At 44.0% G+C, this 16715-nt stretch overlaps 1 long non-coding RNA gene across 1 annotated transcript; it reads left to right on the forward strand.

The window, feature by feature from the left end:
- The first annotated feature begins 62 nt into the window (after window positions 1-62).
- On the forward strand, window positions 63-16301 carry LOC139033593 (uncharacterized). Its single transcript, XR_011486131.1, has 2 exons — window positions 63-303; window positions 14268-16301. It is a non-coding gene; the product is annotated as an uncharacterized lncRNA (long non-coding RNA).
- Window positions 16302-16715: the final 414 nt, after the last annotated feature.

Below are 16715 nucleotides of genomic sequence, written 5' to 3' on the forward strand. Positions count from 1 at the left end.
AGCCGTACCACCACCGGAACCTGAGGAAACCTTGGAAACAGTTCCGGGTACGTCGACAAATTCCTTCCCCGGACCTAGGCGGTCCTACTGACTCAGGGACGGGATGTGTGTAGCCGTGTAAAGAAGCCGGTGGGGCAACAAGGTTCCCTCATCCTTCGGGTTCCGAATGTGGCTGCTCAATTCTAAGCTCTACAAGAGACTTCCTTTTTCATCTTTGAGTTGAAAGACCTAAAGGGGAGGACGACAGGCCACAGGACACGTGTCACTGAACAGCTGTATGAACAATGAGTACTGTGTAACTAAGTAAGTAAATAAGCAATTGTATGTCTATGTATGTATGCATGTAAGTATGAGTTCCCAGATGGCGCTAGCGGTAAAGAATCCACCTGCCAGTGCAGGAGCCATAAGAGACGGGGGTCCATTCCTGGGTCAGGAACATCCCCTGGAGGAGGGCATGGCAACCCACCCCAGTATTCTTGCCTGGAGAATGCCACGGACAGAGGAACCTGGCGGGCTACAGTCCATAGTGTCACAAAGAGTCGGAAACGACTGAAGTGACTTAGAAGGCACACACACACACACACACCGTTTTTTTGTTTCCAGTTCCGAGTAAATTAAAGGGGATTTATCTAAATTGACAAAACGTGGTCCACTGGAAAAGGGAATGGCAAACCACTTCAGTATTTCTTGCCTTGAGAACCCCATGAACAGTATGAAAAGGCAAAAAGATAGGACACTGAAAGATGAACTCCCCAGGTTGGTAGGTGCCCAATATGCTACTGGAGATCAGTGGAGAAATAACTCCAGAAAGAATGAAGAGACAGAGCCAAAGCAAAAACAACACCCAGTTGTGGATGTGACTGGTGATGGAAGTAAAGTCTGATGCTGTAAAGAACAATATTGCATAGGAACCTGGAATGTTAGGTCCATGAATCAAGGTGATAGAGTCCACACGGGGGTCTCATTGATAAGATGGCTCGTTATGTTGACCTCGCAAACAAAGAATAAATCACAGTGATCTGTGAGACTGACCAAATTGCCCAAATGGCATCCTGTTATCTCACTGGTGCCTATCTTCTCAAAGCTGTGAGACCACCAGATTCCAGACCTCTGGCTATGTGACCATCCCTTCAGAGAATTTTTCATTGGTGGGGTATAAGAAGGACTCCGTCAGAAAGGGAGGACGCTGGTTCTCCTTAAGGGCCAGTCACCCTCTCTTTTCCCTCTAATAAATTTCCCTTTTCTTGCCTGACTGCCCAGCTCGCTCTCTTTTTCTCTGCACTTGCCTTACATTCTGGTGCCGAAACCCGGGAGGGAAGATCCACCACAACTGGGTGGGCTCCTCTCACAAGCCCACCTCTGGTGGTCCCCTCCCTTGGACCTTGCCAAGAAACTGAGGCAAGTTCGGGAATGGCACTTTCCACTTGCCTTGCTGGACTGACATCCACACACTGGCCCACATTTCATTAGTTACAAGGGTGAGTGAAATCCCATTCTCTTGGATCCTCTCTCTCTCGCCTCATTTCCAAGTCCTAGCACTAGGCGGGAGGATCCCCAGGGCCCTTGGGCCCTTGGCCTTGTGCCCCATCTGACTTTGAAATAGGGGATGCCCATTTCAAAGCAGACTATTATTACTCTCTGAGAAAGTCCTGAGAACGGGGATGCCTTTTCTCTCGGACCTTTCTCCTCGCATTTTCTCTTGCCCTTGTCTAACCTCCCTATTCAGCCGCAATGGGAAATTCTCAATCCCAGCCCTCAAAATCTACTCCTCTAGGATGCCTTCTCCAAAACCTAAAAGCTTTGGGCTTCCAAGGGGAGATAAGACCAAAAAGACTTATTTACTATTCTAACACTGTCTGGCCACAATACAGACTTGATAACAGGTCCCAATGGCCAGAAAATGGAACTCTTGATTATAATACTCTACGGGACCTCGATAACTTCTGCCGCTGCAATGGCAAGTGGTTAGAAATCCCTTATGTTCAGGTTTTCTTGCTCTCCACTCTCGATCCTCTCTCTGTGAATCCTGTTCTACTTCTCAAATACTCTTAGCCCACTCTGGGCCACATCCTCCTAATACAATGTCTCCTGATCCCTGTTCAGACTTTTCTTCTTCTTCCTTCGACCCTTCTGACCACAGCCCACCCCCTATCGCTCCCAATCCCCTTGCAGCCACTCCAGATCCAGTTCCACAACCTCCACCTTACGTCCCCTCCTCCCTCCCTCCTTCTCAAGTGCAGGCCTCCACCACAGCAGCTCCCAATCCCCCTCCCCAGCTTGTGACTGAGATAAGCTCTGAGACCTGAGCCCCAACCTTTACCCTGAGTGTCCCAAGGCTTTACCCTAAACTCCCTAGATCCTCCCGCACCAGTCCCAGACAACTTTAAAACAGGAAACTTCACCGCAGGACCCCGCTCCTTCCCCTGCCCCACTCCTCCCTTTAGGGGAAGTAGCTGGAGCAGAAGGCATTGTTCGGGTTCATGTCCCATTCTCCCTCACCGATCTATCTCAGATTGAAAAGCATCTTGGCTCCTTCTCCTCAGACCCTGATAATTATCTAAAAGAATTCAAGTATCTTACCCAGTCTTATGACTTAACCTGGCATGATATTTACATCATACTTTCCTCCACTCTTCTCCCAGAAGAGAAGGAATGAGTATGGCAAGCCTCTCAGGTGCATGCTGATGAGATACACAGGACAGAGGACACTAAGCCTGTAGGGGCAACGGCTGTCCCCCGAGATGATCCCAACTGGGATTATCAGGCAGGGAGACCTGGGTGAGCAGCCCGTAATCATATGGTTGCTTGCCTCATTGTGGGCCTTCAAAAGGCAGGGCATAAAGCCATCAACTTTGATAAGCTCAGGAAATAACTCAAAGACTAGATGAAAACCCAGCACAATTTCTAGCCAGGTTAACGGAAGTGCTACAAAAATATACAAAATTAGACCCCACTTCAGCAGAGGGCACCATTGTCCTTAACACCCATTTTATCTCCCAGTCATCCCCAGATATCCGAAAGAAACTAAAAAAGGCAGAAGAAGGCCCTCAAACCCCTCAACGAGACCTTTTAAATTTAGCCTTTAAGATTTTCAATAACCAGGAAGAACAGGCAAAGCTAGAGAAGGCCCAATGAGATCAGGCCAAATACCACCTTTTAGCCACTGCCCTACATGGCTCCAAGCCTCCATCAACCAACAAAGAAAGGAAGCCACCTGGGCCCTGCTTCAAATGTGGCAAAGAAGGCCACTGGGCCCGCTCATGCCTAAAGCCAAGGCCCCCTCCAGGTCCATGTCCCAGCTGTGGCATAAAGGGACATTGGAAGGTTGACTGCCCAAATCCCCCTCCAGGGATCTGGACATCCATCCCCTCCTGGTCCCGAGCAGGAGTCCTCCAACCCAGCTCTGCCCAGCCTCCTCGGACTCGCCACTGAAGACTGAAGGTGCCCAGGGCCCCAGGCCCCGACTCTCATCACCTCTACGGAGCCCAGGGTAACTCTCACAGTGGCAGGTAAGCCGATCTCCTTTCTCACTGACACAGGGGCCACTTACTCTGCTGTGCCTGCCTACTCTGGAAAAACCAAGGTCTCTCAGGTCTCTGTTATGGGGGTTGATGGTTTAATATCTACACCACGAATAACTGAGCCTCTACCTTGCACACTTCAAGATACCCCATTTTCCCATTCTTTTCTCATACTCCCAAAATGCCCCACTCCTATTCTTGGGAGAGACCTTCTCTCAAAATTCAAAGCCTCTATTACTATCCCAAGCCCACCCTCTGATCTAGCCTGGCTACTGCTCCTCAACCCCACCTCCTCTTCCCCCACCCCATTGCCTTCCTCGTCCATAAACCCCATAGTTTGGGATACAGACAACTCATCTGTTGCCTCTCACCATGCTCCAGTTCACATCCATCTCAAAGACCCCTCTAAATTCCCCAATCAACCACAATACCCCATCTCCCAAAAACATCAACAAGGGTTAAAGCCTATCATCACTAAACTCCTACATCAGGGCCTCTTGTGCCCAACTCACTCTCCCTATAACACCCCTATCCTACCTGTCAAAAAGCCAAATGGCTCCTATTGCCTGGTCCAGGACCTGAGACTTATCAATGTGGCTGTTATCCCCATACACCCAGTAGTTCCAAATCCCTATACTCTTCTCTCTCTCATTCCCTCTTCCACTACCCACTTCACTGTTCTAGACCTCAAAGATGCCTTCTTTACTATTCCTTTACACCCAGACTCTCAAGACCTCTTTGCCTTTACCTGGACTGATCCAGACAATCATTGCTCCCAACAGCTGACATGGACAGTCCTCACAAGGCTTTCGTGATAGCCCTCATTTCTTTGGCCAAGCTCGAGCATCAGACCTAACCTCTCTTGACCTTACTCCAAGTACTGTCCTCCAATATGTGGATGATCTCCTCCTTTGTAGTCCTTCGCTTACACACTCTCAACAACACACTACAATTCCTTAATTTTCTAGCTGATCGAGGCTATCGAGTATCTCCCATCAAGGTTCAGTTCTCTCTTTCTAGAGTCACCTATCTCGGAGTCCTTTTAACACCAACTAAAAGATATATTACTACCAATAGAAAGTCCCTTATATCCACCCTACCACTCCCTACATCAGAAACAGAGATCCAGTCCTTCTTGGGGTTAGCTAGATTCCTAATTTGGTCCTCTTGGCACAACCCTTATATCAAGCTGAGGAGATCTTTCAGAACCCCTAGAGCTAAAATCAAATATCCGTTCAGCCTTTAACAACCTTAAGCAAGCCATTCTCTCAGCCCCAGCTCTAACACTTCCTGACCTTTCTCACCCCTTTATACTCTACACTACTGAGAGACACAAAATTGCCCTAGGAGTTTTGGGACAAAATCAGGGCCCCTCCTTCACCCCTGTTGCTTATCTATCAAAGCAATTAGATACCACAATTCAAGGATGGCCAGCCTGCCTACATGCTCTGGCAGCAGCTGCACTCCTCGCTCAGGAAAGTAAAAAACTTACTTTTGGAGCACCCACTGTCATTCGTTCACCACATGACTTTAAGGACTTACTTTCTCACAAATCCATGACCCTTCTATCTCCTTCATGCATTCAACTAATTCATGTCACTCTTTTCTTTTTTTTTTTTAAACAAGGAAAGAAACAATTTATTTATTTATTTATTTCAGTTTTTAATGTTATTTATTTATTTTATTTATTATTATTTTTATTTTTTTCCATTTATTTTTATTAGTTGGAGGCTAATTACCTTACAACATTGCAGTGGTTTTTGTCATACATTGAAATGAATTAGCCATGGATTTACATGTATTCCCCATCCCGGTCCCCCCTCCCACCTCCCTCTCCACCCGATCCCTCTGGGTCTTCCCAGTGCACCAGGCCCAAGCACTTGTCTCATGCATCCAACCTGGGCTGGTGATCTGTTTCACCCTAGATAATATACATGTTTCGATGCTGTTCTCTCAAAACATCCCACCCTCACCTTCTCCCACAGAGTCCACAAGTCTGTTCTATACATCTGAGTCTCTTTTTCTGTTTTGCATATAGGGTTATAGTTACCATCTTTCTAAATTCCATATATATGTGTTAGTATACTGTAATGGTCTTTATCTTTCTGGCTTACTTCACTGTGTATAATGGGCTCCAGTTTCATCCATCTCATTAGAACTGATTCAAATGAATTCTTTTTAATGGCTGAGTAATATTCCATGGTGTATATGTACCACAGCTTCCTCATCCATTCGTCTGCTGATGGACATCTAGGTTGCTTCCATGTCCTGGCTATTATAAACAGTGCTGCGATGAACATTGGGGTGCACGTGTCTCTTTCAGATCTGGTTTCCTCAGTGTGTATGCCCAGAAGTGGGATTGCTGGGTCATATGGCGGTTCTATTTCCAGCTTTTTAAGAAATCTCCACACTGTTTTCCATAGTGGCTGTACTAATTTGCATTCCCACCAACAGTGTAAGAGGGTTCCCTTTTCTCCACACCCTCTCCAGCATTTATTGCTTGTAGACTTTTGGATAGCAGCCATCCTGACTGGCGTGTAATGGTACCTCATTGTGGTTTTGATTTGCATTTCTCTGATAATGAGTGATGTTGAGCATCTTTTCATGTGTTTTTTTGCCATCTGTATGTCTTCCTTGGAGAAATGTCTGTTTAGTTCTTTGGCCCATTTTTTGATTGGGTCATTTATCTTTCTGGAGTTGAGCTGGAGGAGTTGCTTGTATATTTTTGAGATTAATCCTTTGTCTGTTGCTTCGTTTGCTATTATTTTCTCCCAATCTGAGGGCTGTCTTTTCACCTTGCTTATAGTTTCCTTTGTTATGCAAAAGCTTTTAAGTTTCATTAGGTCCCATTTGTTTATTTTTGCTTTTGTTTCTAAAATTCTGGGATGTGGGTCATAGAGGATCCTGCTGTGATTTATGTCGGAGAGTGTTTTGCCTATGTTCTCCTCTAGGAGTTGTTTAGTTTCTGGTCTTACATTTAGATCTTTAATCCATTTTGAGTTTATTTTTGTGTATGGTGTTAGAAAGTGTTCTAGTTTCATTCTTTTACAGGTGGTTGACCAGTTTTCCCAGCACCACTTGTTAAAGAGGTTGTCTTTTTTCCATTGTATATCCTTGCCTCCTTTGTCGAAGATAAGGTGACCATAGGTTCGTGGATTTATCTCTGGGCTTTCTATTCTGTTCCATTGATCTATATTTCTGTCTTTGTGCCAGTACCACACTGTCTTGATGCATGTCACTCTTTTCGAATCTCCTGAGTTTTCCTTTGAACACTGTCCTGCTCTAAACCCTGCCACACTTATCCCTAATTCTTCTGAGCCCCCTATTCATACTTGCAAAGAGGCATTAGAAGACCTGATGACCCATTTTTCCCACATTTTCTCAACCCCTTTAAATAACCCTGACTTTAGTTGGTATATTGATGGCAGCTCCTCTATGACATCAGAAGGAAAAAAAGTAGCTGGATATGCAATTGTCTCTGACACCAAAATTATTGAATCCCAACCTCTCCCCTGGGGAACCCCTCCCCAAAAGGCAGAACTTATTGCACTAACTAGACCTCTTACCCTTGCAGTTAACAAGAGAGCAATATATACATTGACTCTAAATACACTTTCCATATCAGACACTCACATGCTGCCATTTGGAAGGAACGAGGGCTCCTATCTACTAAAGGCTCTCCCATAACTAACACCCCACTTATACTCCAACTTTTAAAAGCAGCTAACATGCCAACTGAAGTAGGCATCATACATTGCTGAGGTCACCAGGTGGCCTCAGGCCCCATTTCATGGGGCAACGATGCCGCAGACAGAGAAGCAAAACAAGCCTCACTCTGATCACCAGCTCAAGAACTTATAGTAATCTCCAACATAAAGCCCCTTTACCTCCTGGAAGAAAAAACAATTATTACAAGATTATTACAACAGGGAGCACAACCACAAGGAGACTGGTTATAAAAACAGGGACACCATGTCCTTCCCCAATCTCAGGCCACACAGAGTCTTCATCAGGCCCTACACGTAGGCACTAAACTTCTTTATCATCTCTTAAGACCTCTTATCACCTATCCTAACCTTCTTTCACTCCTACAACAAATCACTCACTCTTGCATTATCTGCTCCAGTCTCACCACAGGGAGCCCTAAAGCCTATTTCCCTCATTCCCAACAAATGAGGCTCGAGGTCATATCCCAGGAGACGACTGGCAAATTGACTTCATTCACATGCCTCCAACACGAAAAATAAAACTCATGCTCACTCTAGTAGACACTTTTTTAGAGTACATTAAGGCTTTTCCTACGAGGTCAAAAACTGCCTCAGAGGTAACACAGTTTCTCATACGAGAAATCATCCCTCGCTTTGGCCTCCCACTCTCCAACCTGATAATGGGCCAGCTTTTATCTCCCAAATCACTCAACAGGTAGCCCAATCCCTTGGCATAACCTGGAAATTACATATTCCTTACAGACCCCAATCCTTGGGAAAAGTAGAAAAGGCAAATTCTATTCTCAAAACGCACCTAACCAAACTCTCTCTAGAACTACAAAGGCCATGGACTGAACTCCTTCCCATGGCTTTGGCTCACATTAGGGCTACACCGCATGGACTCCCTTTTCTCTTAGGTCAGTTCTCTACTGCCAGCCCCTTGCTGGGAGATTATCTTCCCATCCTTAACCTTATTAGACACCTCATGAGAGAACATGCAGATTGCTGTCTCCCAAAGCCTCATCAAATGAATTCAGCTGACTTAACGCTTATACACAGGGACCTCAGTCAGTCACTCAGTTCAGTCACGCAGCTGTGTCTGACTCTTTGCGACCCCATGGACTGCAGCATGGCAGGCCTCCCTATCCATCACCAACTCCAAGAGTTTACTCAAACTCATGTTCATTGAGTTGGTGATGCCATCCAACCATCTCATCCTCTGTCGTCCCCTACTCCTTCTGCCTTCAATCTTTCCCAGCATCAAGGTCTTTTCAAATGAGTCACTTCTTCACATCAGGTGGCCAAAGTATTGGAGTTTCAGCTTCAGTATCAGTCCTTCCAGTGAACACCCAGGACTGAGCTCCTTTAGGATGGACTGGTTGTATCTCCTTGTAGTCCAAGGGACTCTCAAGAGTCTTTTCCAACACCACAGTTCAAAAGCATAAATTCTTCGGTGCTCAGCTTTCTTTATAGTCCAACTCTCACATCCATACATGACTACTGGAAAAACCATAGCCTTGACTAGACAGACCTTTGTTGGCAAAGTAATGTCTCTGCTTTTCAATATGCTGTCTAGGTTGGTCATAACTTTTCTTCCAAGGAGCAAGCATCTTTTAATTTCATGGCTGCAGTCACCATCTGCAGTGATTTTGGAGCCCAAGAAAATAAAGTCTCACTGTTTCCACTGTTTCCCCATCTATTTTCCATGAAGTGATGGAACCAGATGCCATGATCTTAGTTTTCTGGATATTGAATTTTAAACCAGATTTTGCACTCTCCTCTTTCACTTTCACCAAGAGGCTCTTTAGTTCTTCTTCGCTTTCTGCCATAAGGGTGGTGTCATCTGCATATCTGAGGTTACTGATATTTCTCCCAGCAATCTTGATTCCAGCTTGTGCTTCATCCAGCCCAGCATTTCTCATGATGTACTCTGCATATAAGTTAAATAAGCAGGGTGACAATATACAGCCTTGATGTACTCCTTTCCTATGATTTGGAACCAGTCTGTTGTTCCATGTCCAGTTCTAACTGTTGCTTCCTGACTGCATACAGATTTCTCAAGAGGCAGGTCAGGTGGTCTGGTATTCCCATCTCTTTCAGAATTTTCCACAGTTTATTGTGATCCACACAGTCAAAGATTTGGCATAGTCAATAAAGCAGAAATAGATGTTTTTCTGGAACTCTCTTGCTTTTTTGATGATCCAGTGAATGTTGGCAACTTGATCTCTGGTTCCTCTGCCTTTTCTAAAACCAGCTTGAACATCTGGAAGTTCACGGTTCATGTATTGCTGAAGCCTGGCTTGGAGAATTTTGAGCATTACTTTACTAGCGTGTGAGATGAGTGCAATTGTGCAGTAGTTTGAGCATTCTTTGGCATTGCCTTTCTTTGGAATTGGAATGAAAACTGACCTTTTCCAGTCCTGTGACCACTGCTGAGTTTTCCAAATTTGCTGGCATATTGAGTGCAGCACTTTCACAGCATCATTTTTGTCAGGATTTGAAATAGCTCAACTGGAATTCCATCACCTCCACTAGCTTTGTTCATAGTGATGCTTCCTAAGGCCCACTTGACTTCACATTCCAGGATGTCTGGCTCTAGGTGAGTGATCACACCATCGTGATTATCTGGGTTGTGAAGATCTTTTTTGTACAGTTCTTCTGTGTATTTTTGCTGCCTCTTCTTAATATCTTCTCCTTCTGTTAGGTCTATACCATTTCTGTCCTTTACTGAGCCCATCTTTTCATGAAAAGCTCCCTTGGTATCTCTAATTTTCTTGGAGATCTCTATTCTTTCCCATTCTATTGTTTTCCTCTATTTCTTTGCATTGATCACCAAGGAAGGCTTTCTTATCTCTCCTTGCTATTCTTTGGAACTCTGCATTCAAATGGGTATATCTTTCCTTTTCTCCTTTGCTTTTCACTTCTCTTCTTTTCACAGCTATTTGTAAGGCCTCCTCAGACAGCCATTTTGCTTTTTGCATTTCTTTTTCTTGGGGGGATGGTCTTGATCCCTGTCTCCTGTACAATGTCACAAACCTCCGTCCATAGTTCATCAGGCACTCTGTCTATCAGTAAGAGAAACCCAAGTAAGACGGTAGGCACTGAGAGAGGGCATCAGAGGGCAGACAGACTGAAACCACAATCACAGACAACTAGCCAATCTGATCACATGGACCACAGCTTGTCTAACTCAATGAAACTAAGCCATGCCGTGTGGGGCCACCCAAGACGGATGGGTCATGGTGGAGAGGTCTGGCAGAATATGGTCCACTGGAGAAAGGAATGGCAAACCATCTTAGTATTCTGCCTTGAGAACCCCATGAGCAGTATGAAAAGGCAAAAAGATAGAACACTGAAAGATGAACTCCCCAGGTTGGTAGGTGCCCAATATGCTACTGGAGATCAGTGGAGAAATAACTCCAGAAAGAATGAAGGGATGGAGCCAAAGCAAAAACAACAGCCAGTTGTGGATGTGACTGGTCATAGAAGCAAGTTCCGATGGTGTAATGAGCAGTATTACATAGGAACCTGGAATATTAGGTCCATGAATCAAGGCAAATTGGAAGTGGTCAAACAGGAGATGGCAAGAGTGAACATCGATATTTTAGGAATCAGTGAACTAAAATGGACTGGAATGGGTGAATTTAACTCAGATGACCATTATATCTACTACTGTGGGCAGGAATCCCTTAGAAGAAATGGAGTAGCCATCATGGTCAACAAGAGTCCGAAATGCAGTACTTGGATGCAATCTCAAAAACAACAGAATGATCTCTGTTCATTTCCAAGGCAAACCATTCAATATCACGGTAATCCAAGCCTATGTTCCAACCAGTAATGCTGAAGAAGCTGAAGTTGAATGTTCTATGAAGACCAATAAGACCTTTTAGAACTAACACCCCAAAAAGATGTCCTTTTCATTATATGGGACTGGAATGCAAAAGTAGGAAGTCAAGAGATACCTGGAGTAACAGGCAAATTTGACCTTGGAGTACAAAATGAAGCAGGGCAAAGGCTAACAGAGTTTTGCCAAGAGAACGGGCTGGTCATAGCAAACACCCTCTTCCAACAACACAAGAGAAGACTCTACACATGGACATCACCAGATGGTCAACACTGAAATCAGATTGATTATATTCTTTACAGCCAAAGATGGAGAAATACAGTCAGCAAAAACAAGACCAGGAGCTGACTGTGGCTCAGATCATGAACTCCTTATTGCCAAATTCAGATTTAAATTGAAGAAAGTGGGCAAAACCATGAGTCATTCAGATAATGGTGATCTTCTTCAAAAGATCCTGTGCATGTACTGCTACGTTCAGTACCCCCAACCCTGCAGCAGGCCACCACTGACCCATGCCTCCACTGGAGACTCCTGGACACTCACAGGCAAGTCTGGGTCAGTCTCTTGTGGGGTCACTGCTCCTTTCTCCTGGGTCCTGGTGCACAAGGTTCTGTTTGTGCCCTCCAAGAGTCTATTTCCCAGTCCTGTGTAAGTTCTGGCAGCTCTATGGTGGGGTTAATGGTGACCTCCTCCAAGAGGGCTTATGCCATACCCAGGTCTGCTGTCCCTGTGGCAGAAAAACAAATATCAATAAGGAAAACAAAAATAGATGTATTTGTTACTAATTGGACTGGGATTTCCCCTACTTACCCTATTCACAATAGGACTTTACTCTGTGTCTCCCCTGAGTGGACTATCATTCAAAAGCTTTCCCTCTGTTTTACCTACTTCTCCATAGTTCTTGTTTTTTGGGGTGTGGCCCTCCTCTTACTGTGATCAGCCTAGATGAATTCATTATCCACTTTCCTTCACATAGTAACACAAGCCCTTACCTTTCCTGGAAACACCACTGTTACTGATCTCCCTTTACTCCTTGACTTTATAACTGATCTTTGGCTCCAGGGAGATTTCATAGAGTTCACACCAACCCAAATTGATTTCTACACCTGGATTCTTATTTTTATCATTTTCTCCCCTTAGACATGAGACATCACATCATGATTTTACTCTTACTCCCTCTTCTTTTACAGTCCAAACTTCACATTAATACCCTGCCTATAACTCACCCTGCCCCAAACCTTGCCTGCTGCTGATGCTAAGTTGCTTCAGTCATATCTGACTCTGCAACCCCATAGACGGCAGCCCACCAGGCTCCTCCATCCCTGGGATTCTCCAGGCAAGAATACTGGAGTGGGTTTCCATCTCCTTCTCCAACGCATGCATGCATGCTAAGTTGCTTCAGTCGTGTCCGACTCTATGCGACCCTATGGATAGCAGCCCACCAGGCTCCTCTGTCCACAGGATTCTCTAGGCAAGAATACTAGAGTGGGTTGCCATTTCCTTCTCCAAAACCTTGTCTGCCTATTCATAACCCTAAATCTAACCCATCATTTACTCAATACCTCAAACCCAACCCTGGCCAGTCCAATGAAGTAACATGTTTCATATCAAAGGCGTTGCTTTTAATATGAAGAATTGATGCTTTTGAACTGTGGTGTTGGAGAAGACTCTTGAGAGTCCCTTGGACTGCAAGGAGATCAAACCAGTCAATCCTAAAGGAAATCAGTCATGAATATTCATTGGAAGGACTGATGCTGAAGCTGAAACTCCAATACTTTGGCCACCTGATGCGAAGAGCTGACTCATTTGAAAAGACCCTGTTGCTAGGAAAGATTGAGGGCAGGAGGAGAAGGGGATGACAGAGGATGAGATGGTTGGATGGCATCACCGACTCGATGGACATGAGTTTGAGCAAGCTCTGGGAGTTGGTGATGGACAGGGAAGCCTGGCATGCTGCAGTCCATGGGGTCGCAAAGAGTCAGACATGACTGAGCAACTGAACTGAACTGAATTTGGAAGTACCACACTATTTTGATTATAGTAGATTTATAGTGAGTCTTGAAGTTGGATAGTGTCAGTCTTCAGGCTTTGTTCTTCTTCAGTGTTAGTTTGGCCATTCTGGGTCTTCTGCCTTTCCATATAAATTTTAGGATCAGTTTGTCAATTTCTCCAAGGTAACTTGCTGGAATTTTGATTGGGATTGTGTTCAATCTATAGATCAAGTTGGGAAGAACTTACTTCTTAACATTATCAAGTCTTCCTATCCATAAATGTAGAATATCTCTTCATTTATTCAGATCTATTTTTGACTTCTTACATCAGAGTTTTATAGTTTTCTGCATATAGATATTGAGACACTGCATATATTTTCTTAGGTTCATACACAAGTATCTTAGTTTTGAGGTGCTAATATAAATGGTGTGTGGGGTTTTGTTTGTAGGGTTAAGCTTTTAAAAATATTTCCATTGTCATATTGGGATGTTTCTATTGTTTTATCTTTTACCTCACTGATTTTTACCTGCCTCATCCAGTCTTTTGATAAACCCATCAAAGACATTTTTCATTTCTGTCAGGTTTTGATTTCCAGCTTTTCCCTTTGATTCTTTCTTAGAGTTTGTTTTTTTTTTTTTTTAGCTGCTTTTGTGTTTATCTGGCTAGGAATCAGGCTGTGTTTACTGTTAGTGGTGGGTGTCAGAGGTTAAAATTTCTACTAGTATCCTTGTTCGTCTCCTTTGTCATTTTTGCATTTCCTTAGAGGCTTCTACTTTTTTTAAAAAAATTATTTATTTACTATTTGGCTGTGGTGGGATCTTTGATGGATCATGGGGGATCTTTTTATTGTGGTACCTGGGCTCAATAGTTGTGGCACTCAGGCTTAGCTGCCTTGAGACATGGGGGATCTTAGTTCCCTGACCAGGGATCAAACCTGCATCCCCTGCATTGCAAGGTGGATTCTTAACCACTGGACCACTGGGGAAGTCCCTAGAGGCTTTTTCTTAAACAGAGTCAGAGCTTGCAGTTCTTTCAGCTGTAATCCACTTTTATTATACAGGAGCACTGTTGATGTGGTGGTAAGCTTGGGGACAGGGGAAGCAGTCTGTAGTCCTATGATTGGATCTCAGTCTTTTAGTGAGCCTGTCTCCCTGAACTGTGACCTTTACAAGTGCCTCTCAACTTTCCCACCCTTCCCTTTAGCAGAGACAAGAAGGCTAGAAGGAGCTTGAATTGGGTATTTCTCTGCCTCCTGGTCAGATCAGCTTTAGCAAAACCCAAGGACCTAACAGAAGCAGAAGAGATTAAGAAGAGGTGGCAAAAATGTGAAGAACCATGCAAAAAAGATGTTAATGACCTAGATAAACCACAATGGTGTGGTCATTCACATAGAGTCAGACATCCTGGAATGTGAAGTCAAGTATGCTTTAGGAAGCATTACTACAAACAGAGCTAGGTGATGGAATTCCAGCTGAGCTATTTCGAATCCTAAAAGTCGATGCTATTAAAGTGCTGCACTCAATCTTTCAGCTCAAAATCCTACAAGCTAGGCTTCAGCAGTGTATGAACTGAGAAATTCCAGATGTACAAGCTGAATTTAGAAAAGGCAGAAAAATGAGAGATCAAGCTGCCAACATTCACTGGATCATAGAAACAGCAAGGAGATTCCAGAAAAACATCTACTTCTGCTTCCCTGGTGGCTCAGATGGTAAAGAGTCTGCCTGCAGTGTGGAGACCCGGGTTCAATTCCTGGGTCGGGAAGATCCCCTGGAGAAGGAAATGGCAAACCACTCCAGTATTTTTGCCTGGAAAATCCCATGGATGGAGGAGCCTGGCAGTCTACAGCCCATGGGGTCCCAAAGAGTTGGACACGACTGAGTGACTTCACTTTCACTGCTTCGGTGATTACACTAAAGCTTTTGACTGTGTGGATCACAACAAACTGTGGAAAATTCTTAAAGAGATGGGAATACCAGACCACCTTACTTGTCTCCTGAGAAACCTGTATGCAGGTCAAGAAGCAACAGTTAGAACTGAACATGGAACAACAGACTGGTTCAAAATTGGGAAAGGAGTATGTCAAGGCTGTATATTGTCACCCTGCTTATTTAACTTATATGCAGAGTACATCATGTGAAATGCTGAGCTGGATGAATCACAAACTGGAATCAAGATTGCTGGGAGAAATATCAACAACCTCAGATATGCAGGGGCTTCCCTGGTGGCTCAGACAGTAAAGAATTTGCCTGCAATGTGGGAGACCTGGGTTTGATCCCTGGTTTGGGAAGATTCCCTGGAGGAAGGCATGGCAACCCACTCCAGTATTCTTGCCTGGAGAATCTCCATGGACAGAGGAGCCTGGTGGGCTACAGTCCTTGTGGTCGCAAAGAGTTGGACATGACTGAGGGACTACGCACAGATATGCAGATGACACCACTCTAATGGCAGAAAGTGAAGAGGAACTAAAGAGCCTCTTGATGAGGGTGAAAGAGGAGAGTGAAAAAGCTGGCTTGAAACTCAATATTCAAAAAACTAAGATCATGGCATCTGGTCCCATCACTTCATGGCAAATAGATGGGGAAACAGTGGAAACAGTGGCTGACTTTATTTTTGGGGGCTCCAAAATCACTGCAGATGGTGATTGCAGCCATGAAATGAAATCAGACACTTACTCCTTGGAAGGAAAGCTATGACCAACCTAGATAGCATATTAAAAAGCAGAGACATTACTTTGCCAACAAAGGTCTGTCTAGTCAAGGCTATGGTTTTTCCAGTGGTCATGTGTGGATGTGAGAGTTGGACTATAAAGAAAGCTGAGTACTGAAGAATTGATGCTTTTGAACTGTGGTGTTGGAGAAGACTCTTGAGAGTCCCTTGGACTGCAAGGAGATCCAACCAGTCCATCCTAAAGGAGATCAGTCCTGGGTGTTCATTGGAAGGACTGATGTTGAAGCTGAAACTCCAATACTTTGGCCACCTAATGCAAAGAACTGACTCATTTGAAAAGACCCTGATGCTGGGAAAGATTGAAGGTGGGAGGAGAAGGGGACGACAGAGGATGAGATGGGATGGCATCACTGACTCAATGGACATGGGTTTGGGTAGACTCCGGGAGTTAGTGATGGACAGGGAGGATGTGGCATGCTGCAGTTCATGGGGTCGCAAATAGTTGGACATGACTGAGTGACTGAACTGAACTGAATATTATAATAAATAATTAATATTATTTGATTAATGTATATGTTGTAAACATATACATTTTTCAATCTGCTATTAGCATTTTAACTGTTTATGGTGTCCTTTTTAGCAGAGGTTTTAAATTCTGATGAGGTCAAAATTATCAATTTTTTTCTCACTTACAACCTGTGCATATGTATCTTGTTCAAGAAGGCTTTCTTACCAATCAGTTGAATATACATTCTCTTATATTTCCTTTGGCTATTTTTTAAAGTTTTGATTTCACTGTTTACTTTTTAAATCCTTCTGGAATCAACTTTTGAGGTTGGTATGAAGCAGAATCTAACATTTTTACCTAAACGAATGGACACTTTGACAACAGAATTCATTACAATCTTTTACCCATTACATTAAAAAACCTCTTTTCAGGTACCAAATTCTGATTTGTACTCTGGTCCATTTTAAAACTCTCTG

The sequence above is a fragment of the Odocoileus virginianus genome, unplaced genomic scaffold, assembly GCF_023699985.2.
Source record: "Odocoileus virginianus isolate 20LAN1187 ecotype Illinois unplaced genomic scaffold, Ovbor_1.2 Unplaced_Scaffold_20, whole genome shotgun sequence".
NCBI classification, from domain to species: Eukaryota; Metazoa; Chordata; class Mammalia; order Artiodactyla; family Cervidae; genus Odocoileus; species Odocoileus virginianus.